This window comes from Frieseomelitta varia, unplaced genomic scaffold (assembly GCF_011392965.1).
Source record: "Frieseomelitta varia isolate USP_RPSP 00005682 unplaced genomic scaffold, Fvar_1.2 scaffold_418, whole genome shotgun sequence".
NCBI classification, from domain to species: Eukaryota; Metazoa; Arthropoda; class Insecta; order Hymenoptera; family Apidae; genus Frieseomelitta; species Frieseomelitta varia.
Genome location: NW_025110166.1, coordinates 1080666 through 1101632, shown reverse-complemented (window position 1 = coordinate 1101632; position 20967 = coordinate 1080666). Strand labels below are relative to the sequence as shown.

The 20967-nt window shown below is 45.2% G+C and overlaps 1 protein-coding gene across 1 annotated transcript in view; it reads left to right on the top strand.

The window, feature by feature from the left end:
• Nucleotides 1-3115: 3115 nt before the first annotated feature.
• Nucleotides 3116-20967, top strand: part of LOC122531806 (transcription factor Ken-like) — a 45159-nt gene continuing 27307 nt past the window's right edge. The window contains exon 1 of the mRNA XM_043660016.1: nt 3116-5149. The gene's annotated coding sequence lies outside the window, so the exon portion shown is untranslated. The remainder of the gene's footprint in view (nt 5150-20967) is intronic.

The window sequence follows — 20967 nt, the reverse complement described above, 5'->3', positions numbered from 1 at the left end:
AGACTGAAGAGGCGCGCAAGCGCGTTTGCTTGTTCGCATTGAGTGGATCGAGGCGGAGTGAGAAAAGAAGCGGGAAAGACAAAGAGTGGGAGTGGGACGGATCGAGGGGGGGGGCGGTGAGTGAAAAGCAAAAGATAAAGTTTCAGCCGGTGATGAAGAAAGACGGAAGAACGGAGAGAACGGAGATGGAAATTACAGTGAGAGATAGACACGGTGGACACTGAAGGAAAAGGCTCACGGGAGGACGAACAGAAAGAACGGAAACGTGAGTCGCAGAATATCGAGGAGAACGAGAGAGAGAAAGAGAGAGAGAGAGAGTCGTAGGAAAGGGGAAGAAACAAACGAAACGAAACGAAATGAAAGAAAGAAAGAAAGAAAGAAAGAAAGAGCAAAAGAAAAGAGTGGAGGGATCTGCGGAGCTCTCTCGCTCCATTCTTGCGTATTACGTGCACGGACACGCGGAGCCTTGTATTACACCATTACCGTGACAAAGAAACCCTCTATTCAGCCGCATCCGAGCGACAAAGATGAGACTAAAGAGTATAGAATGGTTGCGATTTTCACGTACACACGTTCTCGTACGTGTGCACACTGGTAAACGAGGTGGACGTATTATGCGTCGCGTAGCTAGACAGAGAAACGAGAGAAAGAAAAGGCGAAAAACAGAGAAAGAGAAGAGGAGAGCGCAGAGGGGAGAGAGAAAGATAGACAAAGTCCGTGCTCTTATCGTACGAGTACAGTTCGTGCATGTGCATCGGTGAACACAAACACACAGAGTTGAGTTCCACACGTGAATCGAGACGCGCGTTACTTGCACACAATGTCACAGTATACATAAACGTACACGGAAGGAGCAACACCTCACAAACGAGGCCTAGGCAAGAGAGCTATTTGTAATGTAATAGTGAGAGCACCAGTGGGGAAAGGGAGAGTGGAGGAAGGTGGTGGTAGGTGGAGGGGCAAATGGTGGGAGGAAAGAGTAAACGCAGGAGAGAGATAGACAGAGGGAGAGTGAGTAAGAGAGGAAGAGAGAAGAGAAGAGGTGCCACTCGACGAGGAACCAATACTACGGTCCCTTTACAAACCAACTCACGAGGCTCGCGAGGCCTCCTCTCTAACGTGAGTATTCCGCCGGGAGTTCTCGAGAGAGAGAGAACCGTGCTTTTCGGACCCTCAACCCTTTCTGGGCTCGCCTGTAAGCCACGGGGGCCCACCTGGCCTCTTCTCTACCACCACCACCACCACCACCAGAGTCACTACTACCACCGTTACCATTATCGTCACTGTCACCATCCTGCCACGCTCCTCCGATCAGTGGATGGTATATACGCGCTCGTTTCAAGCGGTATTCGTGTACCACCACTACCAACGAATCGCATCAACCACCACCATCGTCACCGCCACCACCACCACCACCACCACCACCACCACCGTAGTCTCTCGCCGACTGCCCAGTCTACCTCTCTCCACGTTTACCTAGGACCAGCCAGAGAAAGAGAAAAAGAGAGAAAAAGTGAAATATCATACGCCGGACTGAGATAGAGATAGAGATAGACAGAGAGAGTGAGAGAGAGAGAGAAAGAGTGAGAGAGTTAGAGAGGGAGAAAGAGGGAAAGAGAAAGAAGGAAAGACTGAGAGAGCAGCACGGTGAGAAAGAGAGAGAGAGAAAGAGAGCGAGAGAGAGAGAGGTAAAGAGTAAGAGAGGGTCTCGGGTTTGCGCAAAAGTTACGACGGAGCGAGGAGCAGTGAGACACACCGCGGAGACCGGAAGAGACCCTCTCTCCCTGAAGAAGTCCTCCGGCGAAGTGAGAAAGAGAGAGAGATCACGCGCGAAAAACACACATCGTGTGTCGATCGAACGTGTCGTTTCTGTGTATGTTGTTGTTGTTGTTGTTGTTGTTGTTGTTGTGCGTGCGTGCGTGCGTGCGCGGCGGTGTGTGTAGTGAGGAGCAAATTTCGTGAAAGCCAACGAGACGACGACAACACTGTCAACGCCGTCTCGTTTCTATCAGTGGACGTGCTCGGTGGTCGCCGTCATACTCGTTGTCGTTGTCGTGGTCGTGGTCGTGGTCGTTGCCGTCGTTCGCCGCGAGTCTTCGCCGAGAGGCCACGTGGCCTCTGGTCGCTTCTGTCTTCCGAGTTTCCACGGGGAGTGTGTGTCAACCAGATCCGGACATTATTCGCACATGTGATTTCTCCTCGATCTCGCATCGCGACGTCCCCGGGGCCAACAACGTTTGACACACAGCACATCGGCGTTATCAGCGCGATCCGTGTGCGCGTTCCTCTGCCGAACGAAAACACCGGACACGTGCTCATCCGCACGTGCTTTGCATCGATGCACGTGCTCTTTAAACAAATCCGGCCGCGCATCGGACCAGCTTTTTCGGGGCTTGAGAAGAATGTCAACGGTTTGAGCGTATCGCGATAGCGTTCCATCGGCCTCGACGTCATTGAAAGATCGAAGGAACTCGACACTCCGGCATAGAGAGGAAAAGGGAGAGAGAGAGAGAGAGAGAGAAAGAGAGAGAGAGAGAGAGACACACACACCATCGCGATAGCTCGGGAGAAATTGCGAAATCGCGAGGAGAATCGAGAGAAAAGAAAGAGAAAGGGGCAAGAAGAAGGAGGAAAGGACGAAAGGAGGAAAAGAAGAAGCTTCGATGCGAGAAAGAGCGAGACCTCCGGTGCTCGGTTGCCGCTTACGTGCCACGAGCAAGAGCGGGCTGCGTTGTGTAAGAGCTGAAAGTAAAAGTTGAAACCGCCGAGTTGGGCTCGCGGGAGCGCGTGCGGAGCGCGCTAAAATCCGATCCTGTCTCGTAGGCTGGGCATAGCCGAATATCTCTACCTCTCTCTCTCTGTCTTTCTCTCGGCGGCTTTCGGATTTGGTCCCACCTTCCAGCTGAGTGTTTCTTTCTCTCTGGACGTGTCTCCTAAGCGAGAGCCGATCGCGGGCGCACCATATTCCCGCGGAAGGAACACGGTAATTGTCGGCAAACGCGAAACAAGTGGAACGCGCGAAACGGAACGAAACAAAACGAAACGAAACGAAACGAAACGAAACGAAACGTGACGTGACGAGACGAGACGGGACGAGACGAGACGAGACGGGGAAACGGGAGGAAGAAAAAAGAGCAAGTGCAATTGTGTAACAACATTTCTAGTCCGTTGCCTCGTGAAATCTGTGTCTAATTTCGATTAGGCGACGCTGAGCACCAAACTCTCCGGTTCGGTTTGTGCCGCGACAGAAAACAGGTGAAAGAGCGCGCATACGGTGGACTCGCAATTCACCCGCGTTGACCGTTGTTCGACTCGTCAAGCGATGGAAACGATCGTTTTCGTACGTCTGTCGGTCGTGTCGTGCGCTACGAAACGCGAGTGTTCAAGGTCGTCGTTGATATCCCACCGGTAACCCGCTTCCGGGACGAAGAAGAGGACACGACAGGACGTGTTGCCAGCCGATTTCAATAGATAGAAACCGAGCCCGTTTTCTCGATCCTTTAAGATCGGCGTGCCCGCTCGCTTCTACCACACGCCGCCGCCGCCGCCGCCGCCGCTACAAAAGTTTCGTAAAACGGATTACAAAACCAGAAGAGAAAGGAGACAGAGAAAGGGAGAGGCAGAGAGGAAGAAGAGAAGGAGAGAGATAGAGATAGAAACAGAGAGATAGATAGATAGATAGAGAGAGAAAGAAAGAAACAGCGGTGATCCGCCGCGGCGCAGGAAATTGTAAGGCAACGATACGCAGTGGAGATACGGTGTTCGAGCACGAGTTTCTGGATCGTCTCCGAGGGGGCGAACGACGACGAAGCGGCCGGCGCAAGTGCCCGGTGCCGTGAAAGAAGAAGTGCTCGTCGGTGCTCGGCGTGATCGGGTGAAAGAGGAAAAGGAGACGGAGACGATCGTCTCTCTGCCGAGGACAGACCGGCAACAGTAGCAGGAGGAGAGACAAGTTTGAAAGACGATCCGGATGTGGCTGAATCCACTCGTTATCTTTTCTCAGCCCTGACGCGGAGACCGCGTCCACTTTTCTAATCTTTCTACGACACACGCTCGCTCGCTCTCTCTCTCTCTCTCTCTCTGGTTGAGACCCTTGCGGAAGGATTTCCTCCGATTGTCTCTCTTTCTCTGCGCTTTCATCAAACAAATCACCGCCGGCGATCCCTTGCTCGACTGTTCGTCGCTCTTTTACAATAAGATCTCTGGAGAGCTGGTGCACGCTGCCGAGAGCGGAGACACGCGGCCGAGCGGAATTAAAAGTGCGCTTAAAAAGGTTAGCGGGATAAAAAAAGGCGCGCGCGCGAAAGGATAAGAGAAAGGAATAGGAGCTACCTCCGAGTCCTTGAGAGTACCCAACGGGTAAAAGTGCCGCGCTCGGAGCCAGCCGGTTGACCCTGGACAGCCAACGGAGCAGACCCCGTTGGAAAAAAGTTCTCCACGTCGTCGTCGTCGTCGTCGTCGTCGTCGTCGTCGTCGTCGTCGTCGTCGTCGTCGTCGTTATCGTCACCGTCGTTGTTACTGTGATCCTAGTTATTGTGTGTCGACACATTGTCCTTCTGTCTTAGGGTGTTGTGCGACGTATCATCGACGTATCACCGGATTACGCTTACCCGATGGGATCACGTGCGACATCCTGTGACACGTGTGAAATTAAGAAGAGCCGCGCTCAGTTTGAATACCACTGCTGATTTCTTTTGCGAATTAGTTGCAAATTACACGAAAACTACGACAACATTGTCAACCAGATATACCAGATATCGATGATTTACAAGGATCGGCTCGAATCGATTTACCTCGTTTACTCACGTATCGTGACTGCGTGGACGTGTTCATCGGTGTGAAGTGATTCAGTGCCAATACGATATTGTCATATTTTGGTTGATGCTCGAACCGTTTCATCCGCGTTTCCGTACGACGTGCCGCGATCTGTTTCTCGTGCCGGTAGTGATACATGCTCCGGTATATCAATGTATGTCACGTGTCTGTACCGTCGTCCTCGTCGCCGCTATCACGGGATTTCGGGTCGTCGGCTCGTGGAGATGCTTCGTGACTCTTCGAGAGAGTCTTAAGGGAAACACCGTTGTTCGCCGACACGCTTTCTTTGGATACCATCGACGTTGGATAAAATACGGACGATTAAAACGACAAGGTGAGAAACGTAGAATACGAAATCAACATCGAAATGCTTTTTTTCGCGAATTACTAGCCGCTATTACAAATTTATTTCATCGATGCAGAAACTGCTTAAATTTAACAGTTGCACGTACAAAAGACCGGAACTGGCGACATATTTGTGCGAAAACCTCGAACGAGTAACGATTCGTGGCTTACTAATTACACGCACGCGAGTATTGCCGAATGAAATGATCTCGTTTGAGAACGAGAATCGTGGAGCCTTTTTTGGGTTTTTAATCTTGCGATCAGTCGACGCGACACGTTTGGAGCAAACGGTGAAACGACAATGAGGAAACTAGCGGAGCCAATGAACCAACGTTCCGTATGTTCGAACGCGAGAGACCGTGTAAATTAAAGTAGCGACAATAATTGGAAGTAGAAAAACGAAGAGGCAGGGTAGATAAATTGCAACGAACCGCACTGACAATGAGAAAATATAAATAATCGAGCGAGTTGTCCGTTCTCTGTCCGAGGAGTCTGCTAAATCTGAATCTCATTCGATTCGCCAGATTTTCGTCCGAATGAAAACAGCAGTGAGAACGTTTCGTTTAAAGTACAAAAGAAACGCTCGTTTATTGGCCATTGTTGTCCTTCGTTAATATCTTTGCAATCTTCAGAAAGTTCGCGCAACGACGTAAAAAAAAAAAAAAGAAGAAGAAACTGCTGGCTGAACGTATAATTCAAGTTCAGGTGTTTCACGATCGTGTATGAACGTTAGTTGCGCAATTGTTTTTAAGAAAAAAAAAAAAAAGAAGGAGGAGGAGGAAAAAAGGATGGAGGAGGGACTCTCGCGAGTTCTATGTGGTCATCAATGGCTCGCGATGACGGATCGTAAAGAAAAAGCGATCTCGAGTCAAGGTCGGGCTCGTCGAAAGGCGTCTTTACGTTCGCCATTTCGTATTCATGTGGCCATTATCTGCCGGATATATTTATGTTGCGTTCTCGCATAGCCGGTGCACATAGGATATTTGCATTCGCGCAGATATTCCGAGATGCGGACGGAAATTACGGTCAAGTTTGGTAGGTGAATCAAGTAGAAAGTCCTTTCGTTTTTTCCACCGCGTCTTTTCGTTCACGACTTCGACAAGAAAAGAAAATTCCGTCGCTGTAAGAAACGAGTTACTCGTCGAACGAGAGAGCTCCCTTTCGATATAACCGGCAAGAGAAGCAATTTTCTTTCGAATCGCTTCACGTAGGACACCTCGGCCAAAGGAACAGAATCTTTACTTTCACATTTCATTTTCTGAACAAATGGTTGCGCCACTCGTGATATTTCAAATGTACACACAGAAATGAATGTGTAATGCGTGTAACACAAGCTGCAAAATATTTTGCGATGGACAGATCAGCGCTCGCTAGATCAGCAGAGTTGGTCAGAGACGAGTTCAGTTACGTTCAGACAGATTGAATCGGCGTGCTCGAAGGAAAATATTTTCATTCGGGACGAGATAATCGGTAACAGGTGCAATATTTACGAGTAAATTATCAAACGGACAAGTAAACAAGCGTTTAATGGTATTTAACGCTTGAAACAACGGTGATTTAAACATCTGTCGCGTGCTTTCCAAGCGCTTTCTTTCGAGAGACGAATAAATAGTAGAACGTTACAGCGCGAATCTCGATCACTTTTATCTGTATTTACGTGCTCATTGATTAACAGACAGTCGATTCATTGCAATCGTGATTAATTAACGAGAAGCTGGTAACGAGTATCGGTAGTTCGATGGGTTACGATATCTATTTGAAAAACAATGTCGCATGCCTCTTACGCCTATTGATATTGATGATCGACACACAACCTGACCAAATCGATCGTGAATCACGTCCAATTGATCTTACGTAAGAGTAGTTTTACGTTTTCCTTTTGCCGAGACGAGACGCGATCGGGCAGGTAGCTCGCGCCTTTTATTACTTTTCCATTCTGCACGAACTTCGGCCGTGTTTTTGTCGCGTAGGCCTCGGTCTTTCTGCGTGTTTCTATTTTTCCAATTCGCACGCGCGCGAAAAAAAAAAAAAATTCATCTCACGGTCGCCGGTGGGATTTAAACGTGAACGGAAGCTGCAACGCATACATTTCGCATTGTCGCGAATGTTTGAAGAAACGTTCGCGCGCATTGATAGCAAAAGCTCGATTATCGCGGGCCGATTGCAAGCAGCTAATATAAGTGCGAGATAACTATAATCACGAATGGGCGGCAGTACCGTACATACACCGGGTGTATATTTAGCTCGATCGTATATTAGCATCCTCTTCTTTTCTCTCTCTCTCTCTCTCTCTCTCTCTCTCTCGTGTTAAGTGTTAAGAAGATATTACTGCGTAGCGGTAATAACATCCGGTGCAATATGGATGCATAAATGCATTACCGTCAGTCGATCTTACGATCTAATACCTGCGACGTGATTATTCATTTGAAAGCAACATTGCTACCCGGAACAAAAATACGTCGCAGTCACGGACACGAGGATTTTTTACTCCACAGTGTAAAATTCATCCATCGTTTGAGAACGGGCGAGCTGGCTCGCGGACCATAACGAGAGACCGTGCCGTCCACAACGATTCTTTCACTGGATAGAAATTATTAAAGTGCAATAAATTTGTTATTTGTCGTTGCCTGGGTTACATTTTCATATACTTAACATACTTAAAACCGAGGAGACACTGCAATTTCGGTAGAAAAGAAATCCTCGACGCGCGAAAGAGGTCTAACGAAACGGTAACGTTGCAAGTTGTTCAATGTGAAGGAAAGCTCGTTTCAACAACGAACAAATAAGAGTTAATAGCGAAGTTCGTTGCTGAAGAACGTTGGGATTTTTCTACGTGGATTGCCCGGCGTGTGTTAACCATTTTCACCTTCCACGGTCCGCCTGCGGTTGCTTCCTCCTCGGACGGTTTCTTCGTCGACGATAAGACGGTTATTAAGACCCGGTCTCGTGGCGTAGAGGCCTCGGATTGGTCGAACGTTTCGACGTGTAGAGCACGTTAAATGAAGTTGCAATTAAGAGAGCTAAAAGCTGCGCGGCTGACTATGCTTCTCAAGGCCTTGGGCCTCGCCAGAGCGTACTTCCGCTTCTGATTAGCTTCCTCTTTTCCCACATCGTCCTCGCCGTTTTCTCTCTCTCTCTCTCTCTCTCTCTCTCTTCCCCTCCTTTCCCCTCATCGCTCCGTTCTTTCTCTTTCCTTTTTTCCACCTCTTTTTTCTTTTACTCAGTTTCCCCTTCGCATCTCTCCCTGTTTTCTTTCTTTCTTTCTTTCTTTCTTTCCTTCCTCTCTCTCTCTCTCTCTCGTGTTTCTCTTTATCTCTGCCGGCCTTATCGCGCACCGTGGGAATCCGCGTGTGCGATTCGCGTCGCGAGAGAGAGAGAGAGGAAGTCCTTAGTCTCGTTCTTCAGCCACCGTTTTCTGCTTTTGCATCTTGATAATCGGCCCTTGGTGCACCATTGGCCATGGACGTTGCCCGCATCGGGCTGTCGTTTCCTACGGCTTTGCGACGTGCGCCGACTTCGCCTAACCCTGCGGGCACTTCACGCTCTCCTGTGGTAATGTCACCGCGTTCAAATTTCACGCTCGTCTTCGGCGGTTGTCGCTGAGGAACATTCAGATTTTCAGCTCGACGTTTTTGACATGCCGATATCCCACGGGAATAAAATTGTCCTGACGATTCTTATGAAACGTTTGTACAGATACAATATTCTTTGCTTGGCTTTTGACTCTTTGCAACATCATTTATCTTTCACGCTGAGAAATATTCGAAGATTTTAATGTACCGATATGTCGTTTACGAATAGAATTCTCTGTTTTTATGTAATCGTTTGTCATTTTCATTAGTAATGACTCTGATGTCTAAAACGTAGTGCTTCGTACTACGAATTCTAGAGATTTTACTTTTTTAATCACACATTCTGAAAACTATGAATTTCCATAAGGATAAGTAAGAACGTAATTTACAAATTTCATCAAAAAAACAGAAACTTGATTCGACATTTACACGTCGATAATTCACTCACAATCATTCTCGCATCATCGACTTTTAGTTTTATCGGCGATATACTATGCAAGCTTCACAAAAAGAAAAAAATTTACAATTAATCGTCACGATATACGTGTGCAAAGTATGCGAGAAACTCGTCATCAAATGTAGTTGTTGAAAGAAAAAAAAAGAAAAAAAAGAAACTTGTCAAAATTTGTTTCTCGAACTCGCAGCAGCAATATCCCGTTGATTATGCAAGAGTAACAGACTCGAAGGCGCGATTGTTGCTTCCCAAGAATGGAATAAAAAAATCGAGCGTCAATAAAAACCTCGGCCGCGGCGACTCCAGTGGTTCGAGACGTTAGGCGAAAATGTTTCACTCGCGGCGTGCACTTTCACTCGAGCCCGAGTTTCGCCGAATTGGCAGAAATACGATTACACCGCGGCGTTGAAATTTCTGCCGATTGCGCGGAACACGGTTGTTCGTCGCGTCCCGATCTTCTCAATGGCGGCTGATCCCATCCACAGCAATGCTAATAAATTTTCTCGATTAATGCGAGAAAATGTCCGATAACTCTCCGATCTAATGGACAGATTCGTGCAAAAGTATTTTATTTGCACGGCCGTATATATGTCGCAACCTTGAATACTCGTCTCGCGAGAGGGAATCAAGAATTTCGTCGACACGTCACGTACGTTCGATTGCGTAACATTTCGTCGGATTATCTTTCAATGAAACACGCCATTCGCATTTCTTTTCCTTTGTCTCTTCTCGAGTGAAAAATATAATAATAGACGAAATACACGAATGGCAATTTTCAGAGAACAGAGTGACTGCTAGCCTAAACGACGAAACTGTTAGTCTCTTTCGTGTCGACAGGATCATCGTCGCTTTCTCATTCTCGTCGTAACAGAATGTTTTATCCTGAAGGTTCGCCGGTATCGTGCTGGCAGTGTTTTTTCCACCCACTCGCGATTGCCGAGAAAACGTAACAGTCCTCCTTCTGCTCAACTGAAAAGTCAATTACGAACGGCTGGTTGCGGAACAGCTTCCATTCAAGAGGAACGACGGCTGAGAGAAACAAAACGAAATATAACGGGCGAGTTATCAATATTCCGATAGTTCTTCGCCAAGTTCTTCTTTTATAACGCGGCGTTTTAAAAGAACCGTCTCGTTTAAAGATAGAGCGTTTCGCCTAATAATAGAAATGAAATCTTTCGCCGCAGCGCGCAGACAGCAGAGAAAAATGTAGAACGGCGAATGTAGAATAAAATAAATAAGCGCGCGTATGCGCTTGATTAATTGAACGTTCCGGCTGAATATTTTGGGGGAAAAGAAAAAATTGCCATTGCGAATCTAGGAGCACGAGCGTGTGTTTGTTATCGTTTGTAGCGTGGCGCAGTGAATTTTGCTCGTTTTCACGCACGCTACTCGTGGTATTTTCCTCCGGTTTCTGGCTCGTGGCGATTGTAAATCTTGCGCACTGGGCCCCCGCGGCCGAGTATACGGCGAGTAACAGCGGCCACGAGTATATACGTCCGCCAACCCTTTCTACCTTCCCTTTCACTTTCATCTATCGCTGCACTCGAGGCCCCTTCAGCACTTGCCTGTTTCTCGCTCGCTTGCTCGCTCAACTTGCTCTTTTGCTACCTACTTGCTTCTCTACCGCGGTGAAAACTGAAGGGAAATGAGAAAGAAGAGAATGAAAGAGCAAAGCAAAGGAAATGTCCGCCGCGTGTTAACGAAAGGATTGTTTCGTTGCTCGGGCCTGGCCTTGAATGTCGCCGTTTTCAGATTAAATTAAATGCCCCGGCACGAGCGTCGCTCCTTGAAAACGATATCGTTTCAACGTTTCGTCCAGGTTTCGACTCGCATTCGTCACGAGAGAGAAAGTATTTGTATTGTGTTCGTCGTTGCCTCGCAGTGACAAAAATGATGACAGACTGCACGACCGAAACAGCCGGGAGAAATTATCGTAACGAAAGACATGGTAACGTCGCAAGGATTTGCGTGTTTTAATGGGGAAACGAAACGATCGTTACATTTCGATACCTTGAATGGACGTTGAACCGTGCACGTAACGTATGCTGTAACAAAGATATGCAAAACGGGCGGGGGGGGAGGGGGAGGGGAAGCAGTGAAATTTAAAATGGAGTGACCTGGGGACAAGCATCGTTGGCTTTCTTTGCAACCTGGATGAAATATGGTCGGCCGAAAGACTGCCGGGGTCTTTCATACGACAGTGAAAGTGTCCTAATTTTAAGGAGAGAAAGAGTTTCCGAAAACGTTAACGGTAATACGAGACACGTAACCAATGTCGAATGGGCTGTTAGAACCTGTTGCTGCTGGCTGGACAAATATAGGAACGCGCCTAGTAAAATAAATTATCAATAAATACCGTGCGTAACAGCGGGGGTATATATGTTATTCCTGATACCTACGTGAATCGGTTCTATTCGGCTTCAACTTGGAGCGAATTTCTACACTGCGGAAGGGAAGCTTTTAGTTAAAAGTTATTAAACCGTATTATTTACGTTATACGTGATAATTGAAACTGTATTATATATGATAATAAATTGAATATGATTGTATTAAATTAAATAAAATATTATATTAAATATTATTTAAGTTAAATAATATGTTTGATTATATATTAATTAATAATAAATGATATGTTATAATAATTTGTAATGATTTATCATAATTATATATATATAAATTAATTAATATAATATTTAATTTAAATAATATTAAATATTGTTTAAATTATATTTTACTATATATATATATATAAATATTATTTAAATTATATTTTATTATATATATATATATATATATATATATATATATATATATATAAATTAATTAGTATAACATTTAATTTAAATAATATTAAATATTATTTAAATTATATTTTACAAGTTATAATTATATATTGTACATACATACGTACAGTTAACGATGTATTATTATATTATGTACAATACATATAACATGATACATTAGTAATTATTTTCATAATAGTAGACAAGTAATATATAATAAATAATAATAATAATAAATAATATAATATAATAAAATAATAGTAGAAAAATAATATATAATAATAATAATAATAATAATAAATAATATAAAATAATATATAAATAATAATAATAATAATAAATAATTAATACATTTATAGTACATTAGTGTAATACATTAATACAATTGTAATATAAAATAATACAAAAGTAATTATTTTCAATATTCCAATCATTTTTCGATTCGATAGCTGAAAAGTTTTTTACTCTTAATCTTTTTAATTTGAATTCTTCAATTTTCAAAAATGCGAAGAAATCGTTCGAAAATTTTCAGAAAACCGTAGAAAAATTAATTTCTAAAATGTTTCCATCAAATTTCTCACTCCTGATTTTCGTAAAATTCCTGTCGATTCAGTTTTCAGAGGAATCACGTCGCTCCGTAGGACAGCCAAATGTAACACGCGTCACATATTACGTTTGAGCGTAACGCTATTTTTCGAATTCTGTTGCAAATTGCAACAACGATAAGAATTATCGAAGACGGCTGTTTGAACGTTTTACGCCCGCCTACTACACGAGAACCTTTCTGCCTTTTAGCACAACCGCATTTTTGTTTTGCAATAATAAGTTCTTGTTGCAATCGGTACTTCAATTGCCGTTTGGCCGTTGTGTCGAAAGGTATAGCACGCCTCATTAAAGGCCATGACTGTCCCGATTGTTGTGATTTTATTCTGTACAAGGTGCAAACGTCTGTCGTTTGCTATTACTCACGATCGATAACCGATCTTCTCTTTTTCTCTTTCACTTCTTCGATTACGCGTACGCTTCATTGACCTCGTAATTCAACGATATTCGTAAATCAACGATATCGTTTGCCGCGAAATCGATTTGACACGATTGTTGAACATCGTCGAATGAGAACTGCGAAACGAAAGTGGTGTCCGAACGATCGTTCTCGGCGCACACGTGAAACGACAAAACGGCTGCGCGGTATGTTTCTAAACCAGAAATAATTCGTTTGTCGGTTTATTGTCCACGGTTGCCTGACTTCGTCGCCTATTTTCACCGGCGCATCCGCGACTGTGGCGTGCCTCGGAGACAAACTTTCTTACTTACATGCTCGCTTACGTGCCTCTCGCTGCCCGTATACACCCAACTGACAGCGTAATTTCTCCTTCGCCCATTGTTACTCTCAAACGATCTCGCAATCGTCGTCTCCCTCTTGTGACACGCTAATCATCCCCGGAACTTGTTACGCCGCGTCGCGAAACCGCCGACCTACATACCGAGTATCGTCCTGTTTTCAGTTTCGTTTAACGTTTCCCTCGGTTTTGCTTGAACCGAAAATGGTCGGCCGAAATTCGATTCGAAATGCTGCTTGGAAGAAAGGAAACGAAAAACGTAAAAGCCGACGAATAGAATAATTCGTTTGATAAAACTGGGTACGGTTTATTGCGCTTGGCGGAACCAGTTGCCAGATGGAACAGGGACGGATAGCTAAAAGGTAATTGCAAGGTGTCGTGGTGTCGGATTAGATAATCGTAAGCGATAAAAGCGCGGGGTCGATTTCCATCGGGCTAACGCAGTGACCCAGATAAAACGGTTTCGGAAAAGAAATTTAAATAGCTCCCGGCGGCGTTGCGTTTCGGAAATAATCTCGCCGCGTTCGCAGCGGCCGAACAATGCCACTGGTTGCGCGATATCGGGACTACAACAAGACTCGCTCGACTCCAACTAGAGGAGATAAACGGTTGATATCAACGCGACCTATCTCCCCGTTGTTTTTTTCTTTCTTTCTTTCTTTCTTTCTTTTTCTTTTCTTTTCTTTTCTTTTTTTTTTAAGAGTATCTTTTCGGGTCTAGAAAGCCGGCCATCATCTCGCGCCATCATCCCCTCGAAACAATGCAAACGCCTTTCCGCGCGGTGCGAAACTTTTCGGACACGGTGTACGCTTCTGTTGTACATATGCACGCGCGCGCGCGCGTATATACACACACGCTCAGGTGGCAGAGAGAGAGAGAGAGAGAGACCAACTCACACCGCCTCGAAGGCACACGCGTTAGCGACAAGTCCCCACCCACAGTGTGAGATCATTGCGATTACGTAAGTGCTGTCCAGTCCACGCAGCGCGGTGTGGACGCGCATAAAAGTATCGTGTAGCACGGCACATGCCGCTCTAGTGGACGCTAGATCGTGTTGTTCCACCGGATAGTTCTTTACTATGCTAGAATTTCGAGGGAAAGGGGAATCGGCCGATTTCTCGCCCCCCTATACCCCTCGATCGAATGAAATATCGTTTGCGATACGATAATCCCGCGACGATGTTTCTCCTCTCCTCGACGTCGAAATTTTTGCCAACGACGTTGCTTTTGGAACAAAAGTTCGCCTGGCCGAATAGAATTGACAGATCAACGGTACTGGATAGCGTAGAAGGAATCCTGATAAAGAGAGAAATGACGCCGGTTCGCGGAAACGAATTTCGTTTTCTCTTAACCTGTTGCGCTGGAATGACGCGCCACGCACGTCGAGAATTCTTTTGTCCCAAACGTGCGAGTATTTTCTCAGTTTTAAGTGTATCTAAAACGGAATAGGCAAAACGGATAATAAATTTATCACTTCTCGATAATTTCTATCCAGTGATATAATACCGACGAGCTCAAGAGGAAACGAAAGCGACGAATTATTGTACACGGTTCGGTCGCTCGTTATGGTCCGCAATCAGTTGCCAGAGCAACTGTGGTAACCTCTTGCGCTGGAATGACGCGTCACGCACGTCGAGAATTTTTTTTATCCCAAACTTGACACTACTTTCTCAGTTTTAAGTGTATTTAAGGTATAATACGGGCAAAACGAATAATAAATTTATCACTTCTCGATAATTTCTATCCAGTGATATAATACCGACGAGCTCAAGAGGAAACGAAAGCGACGAATTATTGTACACGGTTCGGTCGCTCGTTATGGTCCGCAATCAGTTGCCAGAGCAACTGTGGTAACCTCTTGCGCTGGAATGACGCGCCACGCACGTCGAGAATTTTTTTTATCCCAAACTTGACACTATTTTTTCAGTTTTAAGTATATTTAAGGTATAACACGGGCAAAATAAGTAATAAATTTATCACTTCTCGATAATTTCTATCCAGTGATATAATACCGACGAGCTCAAGAGGAAACGAAAGCGACGAAATTATTGTACACGGTTCGGTCGCTCGTTATGGTCCGCAATCAGTTGCCAGCGCAACTGTTTAACCTCTTGTGTGCCACGCACGTCGAGAATCTTTTTATCCCAAACTTGCGAGTATTTCCTCAGTTTTAAGTGTATCTAGATGAAACAAAATAGGCAAAACAGATAAATTTATTACTTCTTGGTAATTTGTATCCAGTGATAGATATACCGACGAGTTGAAAAAGAAAGCGACGAATCATTGTATACGGGTTTGGTCGCTCGTTATGGTCCGCAGTCAGTTGCCAGCGCAACTGTTTTAACCTCTCGTGTGCCACGCACGTCGAGAATCTTTTTATCCCAAACTTGCGAGTATTTCCTCAGTTTTAAGTGTATCTAGATGAAACAAAATAGGCAAAACAGATAAATTTGTTACTTCTTGGTAATTTCTATCATGCCGACGAGTTCAGAAAGAAAGCGACGAATCATTGTATACGGTGTCGCTTTCTATTTTGGTCGCTCGTTATGGTCCGCAATTAGTTGCCAGCGCAACTGTTCAACCTCTTGCGCTGGAATGACGTGCCACGCACCTCTTTTGTTCCAAACTTGCAACTATTTCTTCAGTTTTAAATATACATTTAAGTATAACTCGGGCAAAACAAATAATAAATTTGTTGCTTCTCGATAAATTTCTATCCAGTGATATAATACCGACGAGGTTCAAAAAGAAAGCGACAAATTGTTGTACACGGTTCGGTCACTCGTTATGGTCCGCCCAATCGGTCGCCAGCGCAAGCTGATTGAAACGGACGTTACGCAGATATAGGCTGGCAGAGGGTGTCAGGTTTGCATATTTGCAATTTTCAAGCAGCCGGGATAGCCAAATGGATGCAACAGCGGCGCCTGTAATAGGATTCTCGCAGGTAGCGCGACGATCGGCCGCAACGCATACGGGATTGCATAACATTTTGAAAAGTCGACGTAACGTGTCGGAAGTCGTCGTTACAGTCCCGTCACGACTGACCAAGCGTGAATAAACAAACGAATAACCGGCAAATGTTTTGTATCACCTATCCCGCTTTGAATTTCGTTTCCCCGTTCCTCTTCGATCGCGTTAATCGTCGACCTCACTGGCAAATTTTTCTCTCTCTTTCTCTCTCTCTCTCTCTCTGTCGTCGAACGATAACAACGAACGAAACGGGGGCTTGGTCCGTCGATTTCCGATTGACAATCGTAACGAGGCATCGGCAATAATTATTCAAGGCTGCGGCTGTGTCGCAATTCGTATCGGCTAGCTGTACGGCCGATGAAAGTCCCGCCGAGTTTAAATAGCTTCGGAACGTTCTATGCGCCGGCGGAGCCTTTCGTCTGTACGCGACGAAGAAAAACTCCTGTTGTGTGTCTTTGCTGTCAAGCGTCAGAGCGACGAAAGGAGCGATTGAATTCATCGAGGCCGGCTTGAAACTGAAATCGGCGTGAATTTATAAAAATAGAATTACGCAACGGCAATCACGCGAATCGCGTTATTTTTATCTAGAGGCAAACAGCGAAATAAACGTACATACAGCCGTACGTGGCTTTAGCTTAGTTGGAACGATACGAAAGTTCAATCGTACGCAAATAGGGAAATAAGGAAGCAGAATTTCGTTTGTATTTATTTCGAGAAAGCTTCACTCTTCTTTCGCACCGCTTCTATATGAAATTGCATAGAAATGCACGGAGGGGGGAGTCTGTTTCTCGCAAAACGTTGGTCATCACTTGACGTTTCTCGTTTCCGCCTGACTCATTTATATGCGGCAACAAGGCCGAGCCAAAAGCAGCGATCTTGGCTTTATTAAAATATGCCTGCAAGGCGATTACAAGGTAGCGAGTGTAAGCGCGACCGAATAAAAGCGTTTCCCCGCCGGCGGTGGTTTGCGCATTTCAATGCATTCTTGTAGAATTCCACTGCAGCCTGTATCGGTTACATCGATGTTACAAAAAGAAAAAAAAAGCAGGCGTAATTGCGACGTTACCGGTGATCATAGTTGTTCATTTTGCCAGCGTATCGCTGGATCGCGTTCGCGCAGAATTGTTACGAAACAGATTCGAGCATCATTTGAGAAATTTCACTCTGAAATGTTGCTTCGTATGTTGTTTCCAATCCTAAGTATTCTATTCTGAAACTTGTCTGCTTTAGTCCTTTCTGCTTTCTAAAAGAAAAGGTTCTTCCTTCGAGAACTATAATTACAGTTTATTACAGTAAAGTTTAGTTTACCTTACATTACAGTTTTAATAAACTATAATAACTTATATTTACATTATTATTATTGATATCAGGAAAATAGGTCCGTGAAAAATACGGTAAAATACGAAAATATGTTGATTTGGTGAATTGTAATTCACAAATATATTCGTTCATAATCTTAGAACTTGCTTCGTGAAGTACCATCTTTTCAAGCTTGTCAATTTTACAGAATTTTCTATTTCAACTTTGTAACATCTGAGAAAGATTCGAGATTCTATTCTACTACAAGATTAGGCTCGCTTGATTAACCTTGTTAACATTCCTCTGAAATGTGTCTCAAATACAAAAACTTACGCCAGACACATTAGAAAAAAAAAAATCCCTCTCGCTTGCCATGATCGAGCGTTAGACTGAAACGTAAAAAATTTCGAGAGCCGTGGCAGAGTTGCAAATCGGAGACTAGGAAAAATCGTAGGAAATAAAGATAAATGAAGCAGGCCGATCATCGGCGAAAGAAGCGTAAATGGATTAAAACGGCGAGTCGCCGGCAGACTTGCCCTTCGGATCGGAAACGCTCTGGAGCCAGCGTGCGTGTCTAACTGGCGGCGTGTAGAGAGAGGATTGGGGGAGGGGGAGAGGAGAGCGAGGGAGGCGGAGAGAATTAGCGGAAAAGAGAGGAAGAGGGAGAGAAGAACGATCGTGATTGCGTAACACGAATGCACGCGGGTATCTCGCGGCCGCGTACGTAGGTGTATGTAGATCTTCTAGGTAGTGAAAGGTCATCCGTTTAATAGTCCTCAATCGCGGCTGTATGCACGATCGGATCTCCCGTATGCCAGTCGATGACTAACTCGCGAGTAGAAGCTTCGACGCTGCATCCACCGATGCGCAGTAAAAGGTGCTGCTCGCAATGATGATGATGATGACGGTGATGCCAGGCTTTGACATTGAACGGATCGAAATCTCGGCTCGCTCTTTTCCTCGACTCGCGCGCTCTTCTCGCATGGCGTGACGTTACGCCAGCCTAGACTTCCGTTTCCCAACTTTCCTACAACCAAGTTGTTGTCCACAACGAGAATTTTGCAAAAATCGCATCGTAGCGTCACCATATGGGAAAGTTAGTCGTATAAACTGAGACGACGTTTAAATCTCAAAATACGGAAAGTGATTAAAACGGGTTGTTTGTCAGTTGTTGACGATGTCGGCGGTAAAGCAAGACAAGATGCTTTTTCGATCGTCTGCGAGAGGAGAAGACGCGGCGGCCGGTGCGTTTGAGAGAAACGCTCGTCCATTACATAAGAGAATGCAACGCGGAGACGCGCGTATTGTGGCATAAAGGCCGATACACACGAGGCTGTTTACTCGCGAGTGCAACGAGAGATAGTGTGCACGCACGTATGTATACGCGTGTTCTCTCGTCGATGTTAGGGGAGAAAGGACGAGCGGCGTTCGAGGAGCAATTGAGAGAGCAACGTTGCCAAAGTTTACAGGCGAACCTCTTTTTTTTTTCTTTTCTTCTCTCTCTCTCTCTGTCTCTCTCCCTCTCTTTTTTTTTCATAAATCTCGCTCCGATCGACGTGTTTCCGCGTTTCCACGTGATCCTGCGGCGGCGATGCGCCACGCTCGGACGTCCTTCTGGTTATGCAACTGTTAAAAAGCGGCCCGACGCGCTCAATACGACGTCTGACATCATGTTTATCACGCGAATTCCTTAAAAGATCGGTCAGCCAGTTGCTCGTGAAAAACAATCGAAAGTCGAACGTTTCTATGATTTCTGCCCCCGTACCTTGCCTCTTACATAAAAACGCCAGGCGAATTAATTTGCTCGGCGAGAGAGGCGGAGGGAGAGAAAAAGGAAAAAAAAAAAAAAAAAAGAGGCAGCACGTGTTTTCTATTCCACGCGCAGTTTCTGTTACGCGACAAACTCTCCGTCCGGTATTCCCTCAAATGTTAATCACTTTTTTTTTTCCCCCCTCCCAACGAAACAATCATTTTTTTCTTTCGCCGCCTCGAACGAACGACGCAATAACTGTCACCGCGATCGACATACGCGCACGCATCTCTATCGACGGAGAAAAGCACGTCGTTTTTTAGAAAAACGATGGAAGAAAAAAAAAAAAAAAGGGAAAGAGTCGCTCGATGAAATCCTGGTCGACCTTGGTCCGCGATCGAGGTACAAATATTCCCAATTTTAACGAGAGATCGGCCCCGGGTGCACTCGATTGCCCCATAGAGCGAAGAAGTGCACGGCGCGTGCGCGTAACAAACATGCCCTTCAGATCTACAATGATGGAGCGTCTATTAGAGGAGGCGATTGTTCTTATATAATGAATGGATCATGTAACTAGCCGCTTCGCGGACTCGCTTCGAGGAACGAGAGACACAGAAAGAGCGACGAGGAGAGAGCGGAGGCGGGAGAGAGAGAGAAAAAGAGAGAGAGAAAGAGTAGGAGAGAGAGACGACTCGCCGCGTAACACATACAAGGCCATATGAACGTGTATGTGTCACGTACGTGCGCCGCGTATATACCTGGGAAGAGTATGTGCGATCACGTACCAGTTAGAGTCGGCTAGGTTGGTACGTAAGTGCAGCTGAAAAGGCTTTTTACTTTCTGGCCTTGAACGAAATGTATCCGGTGACTCGACGACCGCCGATCGGCCGAGGGAATTCTGTCGTCGTTCCCCCTCCCCCTCCCCCCACCAGCAACGTCGTCGAAACGAGTCCTCCGCCGTTATCCTGATCGTTGTTATTTTTGACACGCGCCCGCCCCGTATCCCGCCAGCGATCCGTCATCCCGTTTTACCGATACGACGGGCCGTGATTCCACCTTTTTAATAGCCGTCCACGGACAAATGGATAGGATAATAACCAGCTTCGTGGCGCAACGCACTTATCGAACCTGCGATCCAGAAACGTGTCCCCGCATCATTGTTCCTCCCGTGAGCGTGAAAGTATTTCGAAACGCACGTACGTAAAGTAACTCGGACAGCTCTGGCTACCAAGCGGAATATAATCTTGCCCCGGGGGCAAGAATTTCCACGGATCAAAACGTTTTCAAACGTAACTCGAAGACGTGTTGTACTCTGAACACGCATGTACGATCTATTGCTGAGTTGAAAAGTGAGGTTATGGATACAAGTGCTGCTATTATTTAATTACATTTTGCGAGAATTAACGAAATTGCTTGTTAGTGTGCTAGATTTTTGTCGCGGAGTATCTCTTACTTTCGAGTGGAAACATATAATAATCTGTCCAGAGGAATTTCCACGTATGAAAGTTTTCCGTTCGTACGAATGGATTTTCCTTTCTCTTCGTTTCTCGTTCATTCCCTCGCTATTATTATTTCTCGTTGTTACCTCTTCTGTTTTTTTCTTTTTTTTTTTTTTTTTTTTTTTTTTGTGATTTTTAAA